General features: G+C 44.1%; 1 long non-coding RNA gene across 2 annotated transcripts; it reads right to left on the minus strand.

Annotated features, from left to right (window-relative positions):
* Window positions 1-4,394: 4,394 nt before the first annotated feature.
* Window positions 4,395-22,109, minus strand: LOC310703472. Of its 2 annotated transcripts, XR_014524165.1 has the most exons (4): window positions 21,903-22,109; window positions 9,269-9,353; window positions 6,126-6,234; window positions 4,395-5,673 (listed from the first exon to the last, which is right to left on the minus strand). It is a non-coding gene; the product is annotated as an uncharacterized lncRNA (long non-coding RNA). The 2 variants fall into 2 exon arrangements; XR_014524166.1 differs by lacking the exon at window positions 21,903-22,109 and having other exon boundaries at window positions 9,269-10,246.
* Between the last annotated feature and the right edge of the window lie 382 nt (window positions 22,110-22,491).

Raw genomic sequence — 22,491 nt, forward strand, 5'->3', positions numbered from 1 at the left:
TGTGAGGATGTGGCCCGCACGCGCGGCCCCGCTTCCTCCTGCCCAGGGCTGAGCTCCTTACCCGCGATCTCGGTCTCGCGCACGCGGATCCCACTTATTCTGAAGCTCGCGCCACTAGCTGGGGCTCTCACACCGTGCCAGGGTGAGGCGGCGCGGCCCACTGACGTCATCGCGGCTCGCCGCCGCCCTCGACTTCCCTGTTCCCTCCCCTCCCTCGGGTCGCCGTGGTTACCGAGGACTGCAAGCTGCTCGGGCGAGCGTGGGGCATTAAGTGGGAGAAGGAAAATTAAAATTAAAACTCGCCTGAAGGCCGCCTCTCCGGATATCTTTCGAATTTTTTAATTTTTCCCGCGGCACACCAGGCAACGTCTCGCGGCACACTAGTGTGCCGCGGAACACCGGTTGGGAAACACTGCACTAGACTACAGTGACTGAGGGATACATTACACAATATAGCCCACAAACCTTCCAAGTTTCTAAAGCATTCTCTCATTGCCTCCTGCCCGGTTAAACACCTGCAAAGGTTGGAGTGGGTTTTAAGAGTTCATGACCGTGGGGGGGGGGGAGTAAATTCAATAAGTTCAACAAAGCTCAGCTGAATACATATCATCCACTCAAAAAATGGCACTGACAATTTTTCTTAGATCCCTGACAATGTTTTATTATTTTATTATTATTTTATTATTTTATTATTATTTTTTAAACATGATCCCCAACACGATACACAACCGAGGAAATTTCTATGGATGGTATCCAAAGGTAATTGTGCATGAGATGTATGGATTCTCCCCTTTACACAAGGCAGGTCCCCCATTTTTTCTGACCCCCTTCCCCACCACAGCCCTCCGTGCCCAGTGGCGGAGGAAGGGGGTGCGGGGGCTTCAGTCTGCCCCGGATGTCATCACTGAGGGGGGTGACAAAATGAGGTTTTTTTATTTTAAAAAATGGGCTCACGAAACTTTTTAGGAGTGATGTGGTAGCTTAGGCGCCCGTAGGTTCCGCGCTGCCTGAAACAGCAGCGTGGGACTTGCGCCTGCCCATCGCTTCTCCCTCAGCTGCCGTACAGCTGAGGGGGAGGCAGCGGAGAGGTTCCAAGTGTTGGAGAGGCTTGCCCCGCCCCCATGGGGAGATTGCCCCGCCCCATGGGTGCAGATCGCCCTGCCCCCAGATGCAGGACACGCCTCCACACCAGGCACCCAAGTGGTTAGCTACGCCGCTGTCCGTGCCCACCTAAAAGGCTCCGCCTTAGGATTGGAGGACCCTCCAGAACATTATGGGATAGGAGAGTGGAGCTGCAGTGACTAGGAAGGATTGTCCCCCCTCCTCCGCCCCCCGCCATGACAGCACAACTCTTTTCTATTCATATAAAAGCAGATTTGAGATCAAAGCACTGGGAGCGAGTACTATGTATTTTCAACAGCAACCAGGGTGGAAGGCAGGTTTTATATAGAACATTTCAACACATGCATTTTACATTAGCCAAAGCTTTCATCGTGTCAGAAAGGTGAGATATGCAACAGGGAACCTCCTTTCGGAATTCTATAGGTCTCACCTGACCTTTGTAACATGATAACATTTTGTCTTTTTTTTTTTAAAGGGTTTTGCACTATTTCCCCCCCCCCCCACACACACACACAAAATAAAACCCTGCCTTGAGCCATGTGGACTTTGGTAGAATCCATAACAGAAACATGCAGTTTCTCTTCATGAGTGGTCCATGTTCCAGGCTGTTTGTTTCTCTCTCCCCTCGCTGTTTGTGTGTGTGTGTGTGTGTGTGTGTGTTTGTATGTTTTCTAGCACTAATAAGCCAGGAATTTGTTTCTCCTGTTCTTTGAATGTGTTCTCTTCAGAGACTGCTACAAACTCTAGGATATCTGTGCAGTGCCGACATCTTTTTTTTTTTTAAGCTGGGGGAACCGCACCTTTTCAAATAAATGATTTTTTTCACATAAGCTTAACGTGTGCAAATTTATGTTGTTTTGAAGTGCCGGGGCGGGGGGAGTGTTCAGTACAGCGTTTCCACCTAATGCATTTTGTCCTGCAATTTTTATCCTGTCTTCGCTCACGAGAGGATTTGCAGCCAGCTTTTTCTCCCCCTTTTTTCTGCTTTGCTTTTATAATTCTCAGCCTCATTAACTCTCCGTTGCTTCTCCTCCAATCCCTGGAAAAGTAGCTGCTCTCCCTAGTCTAAAAACTTCCTTAAAAAAAATACTTTATTCTGTAAAGTAACCTAACCCTACAGTGCCTGGGAACACAGGCTTTTGCTATACAGTGGTACCTCAGGTTACAGACGCTTCAGGTTACAGACTCCGCTAATCCAGAAGTAGTACCTCAGGTTAAGAACTTTGCTTCAGAATGAGAACAGAAATCGTGCAGCGGCGGCACAGCGGCAGTGGGAGGCCCCATTAGCTAAAGTGGTACCTCAGGTTAAGAACAGTTTCAGGTTAAGAATGGACCTCCGGAACGAATTTTTAACCCGAGGTACCACTGTATTTTTGCAAGCCAACTGCCAGGGATATGGTTGAGGGCATAAAAGCATGAGCGAGCCTTTCTGTATCATCACTTCCCACCCCCATACACACATACTTCCAAGAGAAATGGATGGATAATAGAATGTGTTTTCTGTTCAGAGCAGGCAAACACACTCACCGCCTGAATGAGCCCGGGTCAACTTCTGAAGAACAACAATAGCAGGGTCTCTTTTTACCTGAAACTCAGAACTTGTGAACGCCATTAATGTGAGTCACAAGGCAGGGCGGGGGAAAGCCATTTTTACAATTGAATCTATGTGCTTTCTTTAAAGCCTTTTTCATCTGTTTTACAGATGTCAGAGAGATGAGAGTGGTGGGCTGCAGAGGGACGGTTTCATTTCACATCTCCGGGTTTGGCTTAGAAAATACATTTATTTATTTTCTCAAACTACAGTGGTACCTCGGGTTAAGTACTTAATTCATTCAGGAGGTCCGTTCTTAACCTGAAACTGTTCTTAACCTGAGGCACCACTTTAGCTAATGGGGCCTCCTGCTGCTGCTGCGCCGCCGGAGCACGATTTCTGTTCTCATCCTGAAGCAAAGTTCTTAAGCTGAGGTACTATTTCTGGGTTAGCAGAGTCTGTAACCTGAAGTGTCTGTAATCTGAAGCGTATGTAACCTGAGGTACCACAGTACACCGTTTGTGAGAGTGTATCAGAGGGTCAGCTGGTGGGTTTGGGAAGGGCTGTGGGAGAATGCTACTGCCACATCCTATAGCCTGCAAAATCCTTGTGGTCAGAGAGAGAGGCAAAGGGCAGCCTTTTATTTTCTGATTTATTTTGCCTTCCATGCACACCACAGAATCAGAGAACCATAGAGCTGGAAGGGACCCTGAGGATAATCTAGTCCAAGCCCATGCAATGCAGGAATCTCAGCCATAGCCCCATGACTGATGGCCATCCAACCTTTGCTTCAAAACCACAGATGAAGGAGAGTCCAAAACCTCCCAAGGAAGACTGTTCCACTATCAAACAGCTCTTACTGTCAGAAAGTTCTTCCTGATGTTTAGTCGAAATCTCCTTTCTTGTAACTTGAAGCCACTGGTTCAGTTCTGACCCTCTGGAGCAGGAGGAAACAAGCTTGAGCCATCATCCATGTGACCGCCCTTGAGAGATTTGAAGATGGCTGTCAGATCTCCTCTCAGTCTCCTCTTTTCCAGGCTAAACACATCCAGCTCCCTCATCCGTTCCTCATAAGACTTGGTTTCCAGACCCTTGGTCATCTTGGTCGCTCTTCTCTGCACACGTTCCAGCTTGTCAACATCCTTCTTAAACTGTGGCGCTCAGAATGGGACACAGTATTCCAGTGGGGGGTATGAACTACACCAGCTTCAGGTTTGGTATTGTTGTGGCCCATCCCCCTTTTTGTATTTTGTGAGTGTAAGGTGGCCTTGGTTCCTCCACACACACCACTTGCCACCGCCACCACCATCTGCACCTGCAGAGCTTTCCTTGGGCAAATGGGAGGCTCCTCCAGAAATACGGGTGTTATTCCATGGATGGAGTTTCTCTCCACCAGCAGAGGACATGTTCCTGAGCTCCCTAACCCCTCAGCTGGCTTCTGGCTAGCTGTCAGCTTTGAGCCTCCGTCCATTGCAGCAAAACCCACAGAGATTCTTGTGGCATATGAAATATGTTTTTTAACGTAAGCATTTGTGACCCAGAGCCCACTTCATCAGAGGCAAGAGACTGTGTGTTTCAAATACCTGAACATCTGGGCCTTACCCAGTTTCCTCAGAAACCAACCGAAGATAAAATACTAAACCTGAATTACAATAAAAATTAGGATGACAAATCTTATTCTGTTTTCTTTTCAGTTTTTGATGGAGAAAGCAGAAAGATAATCTTCCACAAAATGGGCCAATTTCAGAAATATGTTTGCTTGGGCTTTAACTAAAATAGGATTCTATCCTTGGCCTGAGGCACTATCCAGCTCGCTGCAGCTGTCAGAATGAGGAAAGTTGCCTAGGAACCAAAATTAAAATGAAGCACATAGGATTATATATATTTTTAAGCTCAAAGCTTCTATTTTTCACATAGCAAACCTCATCAAGATTTTCTTTAGAGTTGCTGTCATTAGTGGCCAAAAGACAACAGTTGGATGAATCAGTCAGAACCTCATTAGACCCTCTCTTTGATGTAATGGGTAAAATGAATACTAGGGTGGAAAATAAGATGAAAGCGCCACAAATGAAAGCATTAACTAAAGCCTTGGGAGATTGGAATGAACAGAACAGACCCACATGACCTATACTGGTCTATTCCAGAGACATCATTTCATAAATCTGAAGGGGAAAATGTAAATAGCCGAGTCAAGGGATGAGATAAAAAAATTGGGAAACCTCCTGCCAACCTCAATGGGAAGAATGAATGCGACTCTTGTTTTCTTTAGCAAAAGTGCACTGAGGAAATGAAACCAAGGGCGCTGGATTCCCCTACCGGACCCTATCAGTGGAAGCTCTGAGCAAGGACTACTGCTTGCATAGTGGAGCTTTCCTCCCCTCACATGCCCCTTGCAATTGGGTCTGGAGAAGATCAGGAGAACCCACGGAATAATGCATGGAGAGAGGAGAGGGGCGATCATTTCATCTGGCAAGTTGAAATGCTTGTGCAGTTGAAACATCCATCATCGTTCAACACTGAATTCCATCCAGGGCTTTGTTATTTCTTTAAGCAGAAAATGCAAGTTATACAGGAGTCACCACCTCATTCAGAAGAGACTACAGAGGGGGGAAAGTTATGTACAGTGGTACCTCGGGTTAAGTACTTAATTCGTTCCGGAGGTCTGTTCTTAACCTGAAACTGTTCTTAACCTGAAGCACCACTTTAGCTAATGGGGCCTCCTGCTGCCACCGCGCCACCGGAGCCCGATTTCTGTTCTTATCCTGAAGCTAAGTTCTTAACCTGAAGCACTATTTCTGGGTTAGTGGAGTCTGTAACCTGAAGCATATGTAACCTGAAGCGTATGTAACCCGAGGTACCATTGTAATAGGTAACTGATTTGTGGAGCTCCTTATTTAATGCACAAATGCCATTGAAGTACATTTTCTGTGACTATCCTGCAAAAATCTGTACCCGCTAAACAGCCTCTGTCCTTGACGAAACGCAATGGTTCACATGGCAACTTGTCTTTGTTCAGCACCCTGGACAAGGACATTGTGTTAAAGGTACTCTAGAATCTGCTTCGGGAGATTTGTTTACTGCGAAAGGGTGATTTCAGAGGTCTTTCCACTCAGAATTGTTACCTGAATAGATCTGTTGAGGAATTCCAGCCTACAGTTTCTTTGAACACCTAACTGATGCCATAAAAGGTATGATGTAATTCACCTGCCTTTGCTGTTCTGTAAAGTACCAGGGCAAGTACTTCACAGCTATCTCTCAATGAATATTGCCAACCGGAGGGATAATTCTGCAGCAGTCGATAGAAAGCGCCAACCCAGCCAAGCAGCCCCGCCATCTTAAACAGCTGGTTTTATATGTCATAAAAGGGCAGCAAATTGTTAACTATTTATTTCATTATTGTATTATTATTATTATTATTATTATTATTATTATTATTATTATTAAAGAAAAGGAGATTTAAAGGTGATCCTACCTGACTCACGCCTTCAGACACAATATGCAAGTCGAAACCGAGCCATCCTTTGCAATTCACACTCCTCTGAATTTTGCAATGCCAAGTAATGTGTACAAAAATCTATGTCCTAAAGTGCGTATAAACATGCACATATTAGTGAAAAGAATACAAAAATGCATTTTACTGAGGGGAATTGCTTTGTGCAAATGTGCTTCATAGACAATGTTGCATACGAAGATATGTAGATTAGGAGAAATCCACTGATGAGTTTTCACCAGGGTTTTGTTTCTTTAAAAAATGCAAACTGATGCAAACATGGGGAACTAAACTTAAGATTGAAAAAATGGGAAACTAAAATTGACAGAATGCACCTGTGAGCCAGTGTGGTGTAGTGGTTAAGAGCGGTAGTCTCGTAATCTTGGGAACCGGGTTCGCGTCTCCGCTCCTCCACATGCAGCTGCTGGGTGACCTTGGGCCAGTCACACTTCTGTGAAGTCTCTCAGCCCCACTCACCTCACAGAGTGTTTGTTGTGAGGGAGGAAGGGAAAGGAGAATGTTAGCCGCTTTGAGACTCCTTAAAGGGAGTGAAAGGCGGGATATCAAATCCAAACTCTTCTTCTTCTTCTTTTTGCATTCAACTCCCATTCAGGTCCTATAGGTTTCCTTGCCTTTATGTCCATGTGGATATTACCTGTCAACTCTGGATTACATTGCATGCATCCAATGAAATACATTCATGTCCATGAAAGCTTATGTCATAATACATTTTTAAAATGCCACAAGGCCCTTTCCTGCTCTGGCTGCCGCTACCGTTCTGGAAATTATAACAAAATATACATAAAGCACTGACATGGATGCAAGCTAGGCACTTCAAGCCCTCAGTAATTATATGATAAATGTCTGATTTTGAAAACGTGTGCTTGCCATGGAAGTTCTTTGGTGCATGAATATATCTGAAGGTTATATTCAAACCTGTTATCGCATTAATCATAAATAATCAGCGTCCAATTAAAATGGCGTTTTCGTTAAGGGGGAAGGAAGGCTAAATGGCCTGGAGTATGATAGACGCAGAGTATCGCAGTTTCAAAAGGCATCTGTATGACAGCCAGATTATTAACATTCCTTGGAGGCACAGCTGATATGCAAGGACCAGAGCAGATGCCATTTGCAGAGGGGCAAAGCAGACACACATCTGGGTCTGGAGCCTCTAGCAAAACGATAGAATAAGGAGTTAATGCAGCTCTTTGCCACTCCACTGTCTCCAGCCTTTGCCATTTATGCTGCAAAGCAGGATTACATGGGTGATGCCAAAAGTACAATGCAGCTAGGAATGTATTAATATTGGGAGTCATTTTGGACTCACAGCTGTTCATGGAGGCACTGGTCAATTCTGTATCCAGGGCAGCTCTCTATCAGCTCCACCTGGTACACCGGCTGAGACCCTACCTGCCCGCGGACTGTCTTGCCAGAGTGGTGCATGCTCTAGTTATTTCCCTCTTGGACTACTGCAATGCGCTCTACGTGGGGCTACCTTTGAAGGTGACCCGGAAACTACAACTAATCCAGAATGCGGCAGCTAGACTGGCGACTGGGAGTGGCCGCCAAGACCACATAACACCGGTCTTGAAAGACCTACATTGGCTCCCAGTACGTTTCCGAGCACAATTCAAAGTGCTGGTGTTGACCTTTAAAGCCCTAAACGGCCTCGGCCCAGTATACCTGAAGGAGCATCTCCACCCCCATCGTTCTGCCCGAACGCTGAGGTCCAGCGCCGAGGGCCTTCTGGCGGTTCCCTCATTGTGAGAGGCAAAGCTACAAGGGAACAAGGCAGAGGGCCTTCTCAGTAGTGGCGCCCGTCCTGTGGAATGCCCTCCCATCAGATGTCAAAGAGATAAACAACTACCTGACATTCAGAAGACATCTTAAGGCAACCCTGTTTAGGGAAGTTTTTAATGTGTGACATCTTAGTGTATTTTTGGTCTTTGTGGAAGCCGCCCAGAGTGGCTGGGGAAACCCAGCCAGATGGGCGGGGTATAAATAATAAATTATTATTATTATTATTATTATTATTATTATTATTATTATTATTATTACAATATGTTCAAATTCTTGTTTCGACTGGATTTGTAAGCTTGCATTTAATGGAGCAGATATACTCTAGCTCTGGCTATCAACCGTTTCTTCTCAAACAGAGGAAATCAGTTGGTTCCAGGTCTTTAACACCAAAGTAGCCCCCAAACTCCTGTGTGTCATTCCGTTATGGATCAGTGCAGTTAACCAACTGCTGGAACGCATCCGGTCCAAATTTCTGCGCAAAATCCTGGGGCTGCCGAATTGTGTGCCATATGCAGCCATGTGTCTGGAAACTGGACAAAGGCTGCTGGAAACCAAAGTGTGGCTCACCTCTTTAAAATTATGGCTCTGCCTACATTTCATTTCTGATCCGTCTTCTTTGACTTTCCACATGCTGGCAGAATCCCACCACTCCAAACGGCTAGCTTGCATTGAGAGCAAAATCAGACCCTGTGGCCTCTCATTTGAGTCGCTTCTTATGCTCCCACAGTTGGAAGCATTCCAGACAATCAAGTGGAGAATCCTAGAGATTGAATTCCAGACCCTTTGCAGTGCTGCCAATAAAACCTTTCCCATTTGGGCTGGAAATTCCACTCTTGTTTGGACAAGACACTTCATATTTACACCAGGTTTGCAATCTCCACCTACGCAGAGCTCTTTCCCTCGCAAGATTTAACGTCTTACCGTCTGCAGTTTTGCAAGGTTAGTAAACAGGTTAGTAACCAGTTTGGGATGTGGGTGACGCTCAGGTCTAAACCACTGAGCCTCTTGGGCTTGCCGGTCAGAAGGTCAGCGGTTCGAATCCCCATGACGGAGTGAGCTCCCGTAGCTCCTGCCAATCTAGCAGTTCGAAAGCACGCCAGTGCAAGTAGATAAATAGGTACAACTGTGGTGGGAAAGTTTCTGTGCGCTCTTGTTTCCGTCACAGTGTTCCATTGCACAAGAAGTGGTTTAGTCGTGTTGGCCACATGACCTGGAAAGCTGTCTGTGGACAAACGCTGGCTCCCTCAGCCTGGAAGCAAGATGAGCGCCACAACCCCATTGTCACCTGTGACTGGACTTAACCGTCCAGCGTCCTTTACCTTTACCTTTTAGTAACAAGTTTCCCTCACATCAGCAGGAAATCTTAATGCTTGGAACATGGAAGGAAGTACATGTGTGGAGATCAGAGACCTTTTTAAAAAAAGAGAGAGAGTTACTGTCTGACTCAGACATATTGCTACAATTCTTCAGCCCCAAGCTGGAGGTAGAAAATATCTCCGCGAGAAAATATTTCGTCTAGAGAAGAAATTGCAAGCCAGCTTTTCCTCAGGCTAGGCTCCTTCCTAGACTTCCCGCTACTGGAGAATTTCTGTCTCTGAATAGTCTAGTCTGTGATCCTGGAGGCTGATTATCACACCTGCCAAACTGAATCAGCATTAAATGCAGCGTATTTTCCAGCAGGAAGCCAGCATCTGCTAAAAGTAAGTCAGCCATGCTGGCTGTTATGTAAGGAAAAGGTGCGCTTCCTGGAAATGGTCAGTGTGAACAACACTGTATAACCACCATCAGATTAATAGGTTGGTGGTGTGACACATAACAGCTGCAAAGAGGAATCATGTAAGGAAGGTGGACTGTTTCTTGTGGTTCTCTCTTGTGTCATCAGGTGCAGCAAAAGTGTGTGAAGGAATGGCAATACCTTAGCTTTAAAAAAAATGGCTGAACAGTTCTACTTATTGCAGCCCTTCAGTGGATGAGTGCACAGAGTATAGGCTTTGGTGAAGAAGGTTTTCTTGGGTAAAATACAGAGCAGGCATCCCCAAACTCGGACCTCCAGATGTTTTGGGACTACAACTCCCATCATCCCTAGCTGACAGAACCAGTGGTCAGGGATGATAGGAATTGTAGTCCCAAAACATAGGGAGTTTGGGGGTGCCTGATACAGAGGAATGAAGAAAGATATGGAGGGGAAGAATGAATTGATTTGGGGGCATTTCCAAATGGACATGAGGAGAGAGATATTTTTCAGGTAGAACCACTACAGAACCCATGAGTGAAGCAGATGTCAAAATCTTAAGTGTTGTGGAAGTCCTCTGAATGCATATTCATTGCCTCTAAATATGCAATCCAGAAACTGAAAGCATTTGGGGTACGAACTATACAGTGATTGATTTTTTTAAATTTGCTTTCAATGACTAATCCATATGACTGGAAGTGGCCGCCGAGACCATATAACACCAGTCTTGAAAGACCTACATTGGCTCCCAGTACGTTTCCGAGCACAATTCAATGTGTCGGTGCTGACCTTTACAGCCCTAAATGGCCTCAGTCCAGTAGACCTGAAGGAGCGTCTCCACCCCCATCGTTCTACCCGGACACTGAGGTCCAGCTCCAAGGGCCTTCTTGCGGTTCCCTCACTGCGAGAAGCCAAGTTACAGGGAACCAGGCAGAGGGCCTTCTCGGTAGTGGCTCCCTCCCTGTGGAATGCCCTCCCACCAGATGTCAAAGAGAACAACAACTACCAGACTTTTAGAAGACATCTGAAGGCAGCCCTGTTTAGGGAGGCTTTTAATGTTTGAGGTATTTGATTTTACAGTATTTGATATTTCTTGGAAGCCGCCCAGAGTGGCTGGGGAAGCCCAGCCAGATGGGCGGGGTATAAATAATAAATTATTATTATTATTATTATTATTATTATTATTATTATTATTATTATTATTATTATTATTTATTTGCCTACAGGAGCAACGCGGAACAATTTCTAAATGCAGGCATCCCAGGCCTACTTGGGAGCTACCAGAGCTGATACACCTCAGCAGATTCTACCAGGGCTGACACATGTTCTAATACCACCCCCCTACAAATTCCCCCTTAGGCTGCCACTGGTTCTGACCCACCCCAGCAAGGCATGCAGCTGCCAGCCACCATTGATCTCCCAACCCCACCCTCAGATGAGATTTCCCAATCAATGTGTTGTATCTCAAACGGTGAGCTGGGGACCACCACCAATGACCAACAACTCACACTTGCAGAAAAGCTTGGTTCAGCTGGAACTCTGCACGTGGCCCAAGACTGCGTATGTGATTTGCCTTTGCTCCGAGCCATGAGAGAGTTTTCTTGGCGTGGCTGGGGGAAGACCCTAGTGTGCATGGTGGTGATAATCCCTGCACATCCCTGGTGGCTAATTAATTTCAGAACCCAACGCCGTCTCAAAATACAAGTAACAGCCTTAAATCGGCAGATGACCGCTCATTAGGAACAAATGATTATCCACTGACAAGCATGTCCCACAGTAATTAAATATCCTTTTTCATTTCTCAAGAAAGGGAGTTCATTCCCTGTCAGCCTGGATGCGACCACGTTGCCGCTAGATTGTGTTAATTAGGCCAGGTATTTCTTTGCATTTCTGAGAACTTCTAAAGATCATCTTTTTTCCAGCAAAAGGCAAGAGTACCCAGCTAGAAATAGATTGAATAAATGGGCTGCCCACGTGGCCAGGCTTTCACCCTGTGGCCTGACAGTTAATTAACTCAACTCTGCAAGGCCAGGAATTATCCATCCATGGCTTTTGTTATGAAATGTTACTTAGGTACAAGCCTGCATCCTTTGTGGTGAGGCTCCTCTCACATTCAAGGTGGGGCAGTAAGATACGTTTCAGTGCACAATGGATCCCGCACAGCCAGACCTCCTCAGGACTCTGCTCAGCCTCAGGAACCCATCAGCGCAGGAAAAAGAAAAAACATTATGGGTGCATGACCTGCCATGAAAATTCTTCTCAATATTGATCTGCATAGTTAGCAGAGTAAAAACTTAAACACGTTGCAGGATTCCCCAAAAAATTGACCAGTGGCAATTGTATTTCATCCAGCAGAGCTTTACTGCTGCTGAAGGCAAATGAGCATAATGGCCACAAATCCAATACATTCAGAATTGGCACTGTCCATAAGAAATCCAGTTGCAGCAGACTTAACTTAAACTTACAATAACATAAGTCTAAACCTTAACATTACAGTGGTACCTTGGGTTACATGCGCTACAGGTTACATACACTTCAGGTTACAGACTCCGCTAACCCAGAAATAGTACCTCAGGTTAAGAACTTTGCTTCAGGATGAGAACAGAAATCGTGCAGTGGCGGCGAGGCAGCAGCAGCAGGAGGCCCCATTAGCTAAAGTGGTGCTTCAGGTTAAGAACAGTTTCAGGTTAAGAACGGACCTCCGGAACGAATTAAGGACTTAACCCAAGGTACTACTGTATAGCATATTATGTACAGAACACCACACCAGAAGGAAGGGAGATAGAAAGAAAAAGTGAAACTCAGGCTCCTTCTGGCCTTAGTCTTATAGATAACAGAACCAGTTTAAACCAGCTGTACTCAGCTTCTCGGAAGGAATAACCCAAACATCATGAAGCCTTCTGCTTGCTTCTTTCATACAGAGAAGCTTCCAGAAGCCTCTTGAATTAAGTAGAATAGGAAAAATATCTACATATCAGATCAATACTTTCTGCACTAAGAAATGCAAACTGACAGTTCAGCCTAGGTGGCATATAAATAATAATAATAATAATAATAATAATAATAATAATAATAATTATTATTATTATTATTATTATTATTATTATTATTATTATTATTAATGTCAGATGCATGACATTACATTGTGAGACATAAAACACGGTGATTTCCCAGCACCAAGTGCAGCCAAGCAGCCACTCAATTCTCATTCCACTATAGTGAAGACAACAGGGCTGGATCTACACTGATCTATAAAAATGCTATAAAAGGCTATAAAAAAGGTTATATAGCTCTCAATGCAATTTCCCATTGCCAAAAGATTGCTGCTCTGTATCGCCCACTGGTGTCACATTTTTATAGTGCATTTTTAACCAGGTTTGCCTATCCAGCAGGAGTGGGGTTCCACCAGCATGCCAAAGTGGTGCCAGGTGACCAGTCCAATAGCAATGCCAGAGTGGTAGCGGGGATCACCCAGTGTTTGGGTGACAGCCGGGATAGCTTGAGACAGTAGAACACGAGACTCTTCGTCTCAGGGATGTGGTTCCTTCCAACTTTACAATTCTGCGGTTCTGCAATTGGTAGCACTAAGCCAAGGGCCCATTGAACCCTGGCACCAGATCAACCGAAGCTCACAGAACTGTATTTCAGGTTTATTACTTTTATTGAGTGTTCCAGTCACAGATTTCCCACATAATGTGTCATTTGAGCTTGAGATCAAGAAGCAGTTATGAGGTTTGTGTAGCAATTGGTGTATTTATTTGCAGGGAGAAAGGTTTCTGTTTTTCTCCTCACTTACCCAATTTTCAGGCTCTTTGTGGTGTTTTTGCTAAAGAGATCAAGGTGGGTAGGGTGTGTTGAATTTTTCAGTTTTCAAATTCCCCAAATGAGGGGTGCTAAAATGTTGTAACATGACTTGGGAATACAAAATATATTTTGGTTAAATTAATATAATTTAGTTTTGCTTGGTAAGTAAAATGTTTGTAAAAGTGCATCAAAACGATTGCCAGCTATTTGCCGTTACATTATTTTTCTATTTATTTAGCACTACCTGATATTTTCAGAAGGTAACATCAAAAGTCTTTGGTTTTCCAAAAGCAGTTTATGTGCTTCTTCATCAAATGTAGACCTGCCAAGCTAAATGTTGTCCCACCCCAAAAAAATAATAGTAGATTTGAATTCCTCGCACCCAAGAAACGTACTTTTACAGCCCCTCACTGAAGAAATGTGCAAAAGAATAAGTTTCACCCCACTAAAATTGCATGCCCTAGTGGGAGGAGGTTGGAGAATGAAAGTGAACTGTGAAGACACTTTCTGAGAACAAATATATATATCCTCAAGAGCTCTGTTTCACAAGGAATCCAAGGAAGAGAAAGCTAACAAGCAATGACATTCCCTGGGGTAGTTGTGGGGACTGGTTAATGGGGCAGTGTTTCATTCATACTAATGGACCTGCCTTCCCTGGATAAATACCAGCTGTTTACCAGCTCCATCTGGAATGCAGACTGAGACCATAACTGCCCTCAGACTGTCTTGCCAGAGTGGTGGATGCTCTGGTTATCTCCCGCTTGGACTACTGCAATGTGCTCTACGTGGGGGCTACCTTTGAAGGTGACTCGCAAACTGCAATTAATCTAGAATGCGGCAGCTAGACTGGTGACTGGGAGTGGCTGCCGAGACCATATAACACCGGCCCTGAAAGATCTTCATTGGCTCCCAGTACGTTTCCGAGCACAATTCAAAGTGTCGGTGATGACCTTTAAAGCCCTAAATGGCCTTTGCCCAGTATACCTGAAGGAGCGTCTCCACCCCCACCATCCAGTCCGAACACTGAGGTCCAGCACCGAGGGCCTTCTGGCAGTTCCCTCGCTGTGAGAAGTGAGGTTACAGGGAACCAGGCAGAGGGCCTTCTCGGTAGTGGCGCCTGCCCTGTGGAACGCCCTCCCAGCAGATGTCAAGGCAATAAACAACTATTTTACTTTTAAAAGACAACTGAAGACGGCCTTGTTTAGGGATGTTTTTTATGTCTGACACTGTATTGTTTTTAATATTCGGTTGGAAGCCGCCCAGAGTGGTTGGGGAAACCCAGCCAGATGGGCAGGGTATAAATAATAAATTATTATACCAAATTAGATAGTACGGTTGTACCTCGGGGTACGAACAGTCCTGCTTACGAACACTTCGGGTTACGAACTGCACAAACCCGGAAGTAGGTGTCCCGGGTTGCGAACTTTGCCCTGGGATACAAGCTCAATCCACTTCTGGGGCCGTGGGAGGCCTATGTAGAGAATGCGCGTCTCGGGTTAAGAATGCTTCGGGTTAAGAATGGACTTCCGAAACGAATTAAGTTCGTAACCCGAGGTACCACTTTAAACTGGATCTATCCAGAACTATAATCTCCCTTGTTGACCTCAATCTACCCAAAGATAAGTCCCATTAATTTCAATGGATGAAAGTTAAGACTGATATTAACAGGAAGTGGTGAATATGATGTGGGTTGTGTGTGGGGGGTTTTTTCATTCGATATGTCTAAATAAGCACATGTATAACAAAGCGAATTGCAGGGTGCTATTAGGGTATCATCCGTACACAGTAAGCATTATGACGCACTCTCGGCTTTGAATAATGTAACTTCACAGCTCAGTTCCACTTGGTTAGGCAAATTAAAATATGTATGAGTAAATAGCTTTGTGGTTTGTGAATAATGCAGGAACAGTGAGACAAAAGCAGTTTCAAGACCTCTACCAAATGCCACTTGGGATGTAAACCAAAGGACAATGTAGTCAATGGAGTGTCTCTCTTGAGTTCAGGGGGAGCTGGCCTGCACTACTTCATGTTTTACATAAAGGTTGATTACTGAGGCTTTGGGCAAGATTAGTAGGGATGAACTGGAGAGTTTTGCCATTTAATTAAACATCTTCACCCTCAATGCATTTGTTGTTCATTACGCTGTGAAATTGCTTTTCTAGTGGCTTGATATATTTTTGATCTTCTAACGTGACAAGTTGTTTGTTCAAAGCATCTGTAATTCCAGTGGAGGCTAGTATTTGCTCTCTATCCTTTATGCATTTTTTTCGCCAAACACTTGCTTTCTTATCTACTGTTAATTTGTAATTTTCATTATATCCCATAGCTAAAACGTAGTCCTCCACCTTCAGGGAACATATTTAACATCATTTGATTCATACATAACATTATTCAAGAGGCCCAGCTTATAACATTATTCATGAGTTGACTATTTTCATCCTCCAAATTAGCCCAGGGGGGTATAATAATCTAAATAAATTTCTTACAGTTGTATTCTCTTCTTCCAAGGAGCTCACAATTGTGTACAGACAATCCCCTTAATCATCAATCCCCTTAATCATGGGTGACACCTGGCTTGAGAGCAGTACATGTGAAAAGGATCTAGGAGTCTTGGTTGACCACAAACTTGACATGAGCCAACAGTGTGACGCGGCAGCTAAAAAAGCCAATGCAATTCTGGGCTGCATCAATAGGAGTATAGCATCTAGATCAAGGGAAGTAATAGTGCCACTGTATTCTGCTCTGGTCAGACCTCACCTGGAGTACTGTGTCCAGTTCTGGGCACCACAATTCAAGAAGGACACTGACAAACTGGAACGTGTCCAGAGGAGGGCAACCAAAATGGTCAAAGGCCTGGAAATGATGCCTTATGAGGAACGGTTAAGGGAGCTGGGCATGTTTAGCCTGGAGAAGAGGAGGTTAAGGGGTGATATGATAGCCATGTTCAAATATATAAAAGGATGTCACATAGAGGAGGGAGAAAGGTTGTTTTCTGCTGCTCCAGAGAAGCCGACACGGAGCAATGGATCCAAACTACAAGAAAGAAGATTCCACCTAAACATTAGGAAGAACTTCCTGACAGTAAGAGCTGTTCGAGAGTGGAATTTGCTGCCAAGGAGTGTGGTGGAGTCTCCTACTTTGGAGGTCTTTAAGCAGAGGCTTGACAACCATATGTCAGGAGTGCTCTGATGGTGTTTCCTGCTTGGCAGGGGGTTGGACTCGATGGCCCTTGTGGTCTCTTCCAACTCTATGATTCTATGATTCTATGATCAAAACAATCCCGTGATGTATGCTAGCCTAAGAATTGGTCAGTTAAACAAAAGTTCTTCAGTGAATTCACAGCTAGGTAGAGAACTTACCCTCCCTGGTCCTAGTCTTTCACTTTAAGTCATACCACACATATGAGTAAGGCTCATGTTGGAGGTTCCCAACAAGGTGCCTTCCGGTATTGTAGGCTACAGCTCCCTCTCAGCATGGCCAATTTTCCAGGATTGATGGGAATTGTAGTCAAGCAAATTCTTGAAGACATCACGTTGGGCTTCAGGCTTTAATTGGTAGGTTGGTCAACTGGCTGTCTGGCCTGAACCCTAAAGTTGGAAGGGGCTCTCCCAAACTTTGACTCAGAGATGCCCAGTTTCCTTGGCTATTTCCACCATTTTAATCCTTTGCAGCTGCTCCTCCCTGAGCTACTGTTTTCCAGCTACCTTTTCCCCCTTAATGTACACGTTGTTTTATGTAAGCATCCATTTCGAACCAGTGCTATGTATTCCGAGATGGAAACATTGGTGGTCATCAGGGAGTGCTAAAGGCAGCAGCATGTGCGAAGACAAGGTGCTGTATGGTTTTAACTGTTCAATTTGTTATTGCTTTCACCGAATTTCAAATTATCGAGGGGGACAGTTATAGCAGCAGCAGAGAGGGCAGTGCAGGATCTTGTCCTAGCAAGACAAGTTGTTTAAAAGGATGAGGCTGGATTGGTCCTAAGGACTGACAGCTGACTGAGTTCCAAGTCAGATAGGGCAGCTGGTATTGCAGCCTAGTTGGCCCTTTGAGGAACATAGTTCCACTTCCAAGGCATGTAGTAGAATATGGCCTTAATGGTGCAGGAGATAGGGCAATGGAGCCTTGCTCTGGGACAGGAAGACAGACACACAGCCGTACCCTGAACACTGATGTAATGTATCATACACAGCATGCACCGAACTGCATGAGGTATACCTATTTTACCTTAGTGTCTGGCATTCTGTGTATCAATGAATGCTATTTTCACAGTACTACTGGTTATGGGTCAATGAGAAAACACGATTATCCTCCTTTCCTCACTTAAACTTCATTCAAACAGATTGATTATGCTTTTAATATGCAATTACCATGCTTTTGCTTTAAAGGCTAGCACTACAAGCTTACAATTACCGCTCTGCGCTGATAAAAAAAATACCTAGCTGGAAAAGCCTTATTGATTTGCTTCTGGGTTGTTAAACCAGCTCTTCAAATCTTTCAATGGGATCCTCCAAATGGATCCTCCAAAAGAAATTAAAAGGGATCATACAGCCTAACCCCTTCCGCCACCCGCCCCTGGCAAATCACAACAATATGTTCTCTTCTGCTTGTATCAATCAGGTGGTGAGCAGCTGTATTGTGATTCTCTCCATATACCGACAAATTCTCATTTATTTCACCGAAATTCCACTGGCCAAAAACCTAGTATAGTAGATAAGAGAATAAAGCTTATCACTGATTGCTTCTGAACAGAAAAGCAGAGAATTTTTGAAAGCTGCATTGCACACGTCATCCAAGAAGTTCTACCATGAACAACTTGGCTTTTAAGAAGCTTCCTAATGTTGTTTATTATTATCTATTAAATTTGTATACCACCCTTCATCCATACATCTCAGGACAGTTCATAACATAAATATACAAGATAAAAATACATAATAAAAGCAAAACAAACCAGTAACCCCCTTCACCCATCCCCACAAACAAATTTAAAACGATATAGGATGTTAGTCAGCCAAAGGCCTAGTTGAAGAGGAAAGTTTTTGTCTGGCACCTAAAGGTGAATAATGAAGGCACCAGGACAGTCATTAATAATGATTTAGTAAGATTGTGGCAAGTGCATTATAATAATTATATACATGCTTGGCGAAATAACTCTTTTCACTTTTACAGCAGCAAAAATGCGTATGAATGAGCATTTTTGTGTTGGCCTCATTTTAAAAGCATGTCTACTTTGCTAATCCTATACCAAGGCATGCTGATTTTTAAACCTTATAGTCAATTTATAAGCTCCTGAACAAGAACTAGTTGATAGGATTGCATGGCGATATTTTATGCTTCTCAGTGCCTGCTAACCATTCTGGTGCATGTGAGGAGGCACAGTGTTCATGTTGGCATAGCTCCGGAGCTCAGCAACACACACAAAATGAACTGCCTTTACATCTTTTTAAATATTTGCATCATGAAGCCAATTTCATTTTCAGTGCAGAAATCCCCTTTAGGATTTCCTTTCTATACAATTTCAATAGAAAGAGCTCCTGGATGTTCAGTTCAAAAATTCTGACTATGAAGAGCTACAGAATATCTCCTTCTTAACTTTGACATAGGGGAAAAAATACGTGTGAATAAAAAGATATGTGTAAATCTTTCAGGAACAGTATTCCTGCCTTAAATAAACCTCTTAACCAATAGCCTTAAGCTGATAAGATAGCAGTCTGGACCAGATCACAAACTTACCACAGATGGATCGCATCATACTCATTTCAGTGATTTCCATTCCTGACCACAGACAAGCATGTGAACTGAAGTAATTTCCTCTTCCTTTTCTACCTGAATTCTCCAGCATCCTTAATTTGGGATGCAAGGTTAAGTACAGAACTGATCTTGTTGTCTCACATGCATATTCTCCTGGGGACTTGCCAGCCATGCCCTGAATCTAAGAATGGATGCATATAATATAGCTGCCACCAAGAGAATGCTACTTCAGATTTTCCTTTTTTAAATGTGGTGGCATAGAGAGAAAAATGATCTATTCATGAAAGAGTTGGCTTTGTCCACCAATACTAAGGCATCAGGATGTAGAAAGTCACAACTAAACACTACCTGCTAATGGGTTTGTGCTTATGTTAAGGAGAGCAAACTTGAAGTTTGCTTTGCAGAAGCAAATGTGAATGTCAAAGGTTTTTTTTAATTCAACATATCCTCAAATGAAAAGCTTTGATGAGTCAAACTCTATCAGTGCCAGGAAGATAAAGGAAATTGAATGCATGAGCCGCTTTTTTAAATAGAAAAACTATTCTGTTTTATCTTCTTGTTTGATCGGAGATACATCTTGCCACTCACCATGCTGTATGTTACTGTTCTGACATCAGGGCAAGATAACAATGAAAACAATACCAGAGATCATGATCCAATCCACAATTTTGCGCTCTTAAATCTCACTGAAATCAATGTGGATTTAAAGGGCTTGGAGCTTTCTGATGGATTGTAGCTAACAATATATAACCAATTCATCAATGGGAATACAAGGCTTAAATAAGAGGGATGAATTTATTTTCCGTTCTTTTCATCCTGAATGTATTTCTAATCTCAGGCAAAAACCTGGCTATTACCTGTGGTTATAATAATTTATGAAACACCATCCTAGATTTCAGCTCAATTTACAACTGTCTGTTGGCCTGCATTATTACAGAATGAAGATTTCCCCTTCCAGAGATAAAAAGGTAAAGGTAAAGGTACCCCTGCCCGTACGGGCCAGTCGTGTCCGACTCTGGGGTTGTGCGCCCATCTCACTTAAGAGGCTGGGGGCCAGCGCTGTCCGCAGACACTTCCGGGTCACGTGGCCAGCATGACGAAGCTGCTCTGGCGAGCCTGCACCAGCGCAGCACACGGAAACGCCGTTTACCTTCCTGCTATAAAGCGGTACCTATTTATCTACTTGCACTTAAGGGTGCTTTCGAACTGCTAGGTGGGCAGGAGCTGGGACCGAATGACGGGAGCTCACCCCGCTGCAGGGATTCGAACCGCCGACCATGCGATCGGCAAGTCCTAGGCGCTGAGGTTTTACCCACAGCGCCACCCGCATCTATCCAGAGATAGGCATCCCTTAAAATTTGTGATATCTTAAAACCCTAGTAGACTGCCTTTTTCATTTTACACTCAGTAACAAACATGTTATCAAATAGCAATCTGACTTTAGCAACCACGAAAAATATATCTCGGCAGATTAGTGTCATGTAATGAACAGAGCATCGCTGTGCTGGATGTTTGTGGGTTTTCTTTTCAGCACACAACTTGGCAGAAGCTATGTGCGCGCACACAAAAGTTCCTGCCAAAATACAAGCCACCCATTGTAGGGGGGAAATCAGTTTTCATCTTGAACAGTGCTCAGCACGATCCTCCATCCTTTTCTCTTGGCAAGCAGTTTGACACGAAAGAGGGAAGGAGCATACAGAATTCTGTTGTGGATCATTTTCGTTAAAAATGGTTATGGCCAAAAGTTTCACCCCCTGTTCCAACTCCTCCACTGTTTAGTGAAACAGTTCCCTACATTTTAGCCAAGCACTAAAATTTAAAACGAAATGGTAACCACTACGTTAGATTACTGCAATGTGTTACATGTTGGGCTGCCTCTTAAGATAGTTTGGACACTTCAGCTGGTGCAGAATTTGGCAGCCAGGTTGCTCACTAAGGCAAGGTCGTTTGAGCCTATTACACTGATCCTGGCCCACCTGCTCTGGCTTGCCAATTAGTTTCTGGGCCCAATTCAAAGTGCTGGTTTTGACCTATAAAGCCTTAAACAGCTCAGGACCACAATACCTCAAGGACCACCTCTTCCCATATGAACTAGACCCTGAGATCATCTTCCAAAGCCCTTCTTCATGTGCCTCCTCCTTGAGTGGCCCGGAGGGTGGCAACATGAGAATGGGCCTTTTCTGCAGTGGCTCCCCTTCTGTGGAATACTCTCCCCAGGGAAGTTCACCTGGCGCCTTCATTTTACACCTTTATGCGCCAGGCAAAAACGTTCCTTTTTAACCAGGTCTTTGATCGATATGATTGACACCCAATGCCCTTTTAAAATGTGTTGGGGGGCATGTTATTGGGTTGTTTTTATTTTTGTTGTTGTTATGTATTTTGTATTTTTATATTGTGATCTTCTTCTGTGAACTTCCCTGAAACCTGTGGGTATAGGGGGGTATACAAATTTAATTACTAACAACAATAATTTAGATGGCTGTAACTTGCCCTGGGACTGCTAGTGAAGAGGGGTAATAAAATTAATAAATACACACGGGGTGATTTCTGGTTTTCCACTGTTCATCAATATAGGACGAAAGAGGCAGAGAGGTAGATTAGATAGCTAATGCTCAGTAGGTGCAGGAACAATGGAAGCTTGGCTATAAAGGGATAAATTTCATTTTACATACTTGTAAAAAGCTGAACATGGATTAAAAGCCATATAAGGAAACTTAGTAGTGTCAGTTGAGAGGAGTGTAAGTTGAGTGCTGGTGGTTGCTAGGTTGCGGAGGTCCTTGTGACACGCCCTTCATTGTGACACCTCCCTCTGCTGGCTCCTTGGTCACTACGGCTCTAGAAGCATAGCCATCTCCTTTGGTTTGATCATTCAGCGAGTGAGAGAGAAAGTGGATGGAGATGTAAGTAGACTTTCTCATCAGCATCTGTATTCTGTGCTGATAATGCTCCATGAGAGTCTTAGGGAACATTTAAAAGATTAAGATCAGGAATAATATAAATGCTTCATCCAGCCCTTTTGGGCATCTTTATGACTCCACCCACTGTTTTGTAACAGTGAAGGGAAGTGAGTGTGGATTCTGCTTACACAATAGAAAAGGAAAACTACCGTACTTTTTGCCCTATAGGGCGCACCGACCCATAGGATGCACCTAGTTTTCAGGGGGGGGGAATCAAGGGGGAAATATGATCCCCCCCCCGCAGCTCTGGGAGCACCGGACAGGCTGCACACAGTCTGTGCGCTACTCCAAGACCTTCTTCCTG

This window comes from Podarcis liolepis, assembly GCF_965112155.1.
Source record: "Podarcis liolepis genome assembly, chromosome: 3".
Classification (NCBI taxonomy): domain Eukaryota; kingdom Metazoa; phylum Chordata; class Lepidosauria; order Squamata; family Lacertidae; genus Podarcis; species Podarcis liolepis.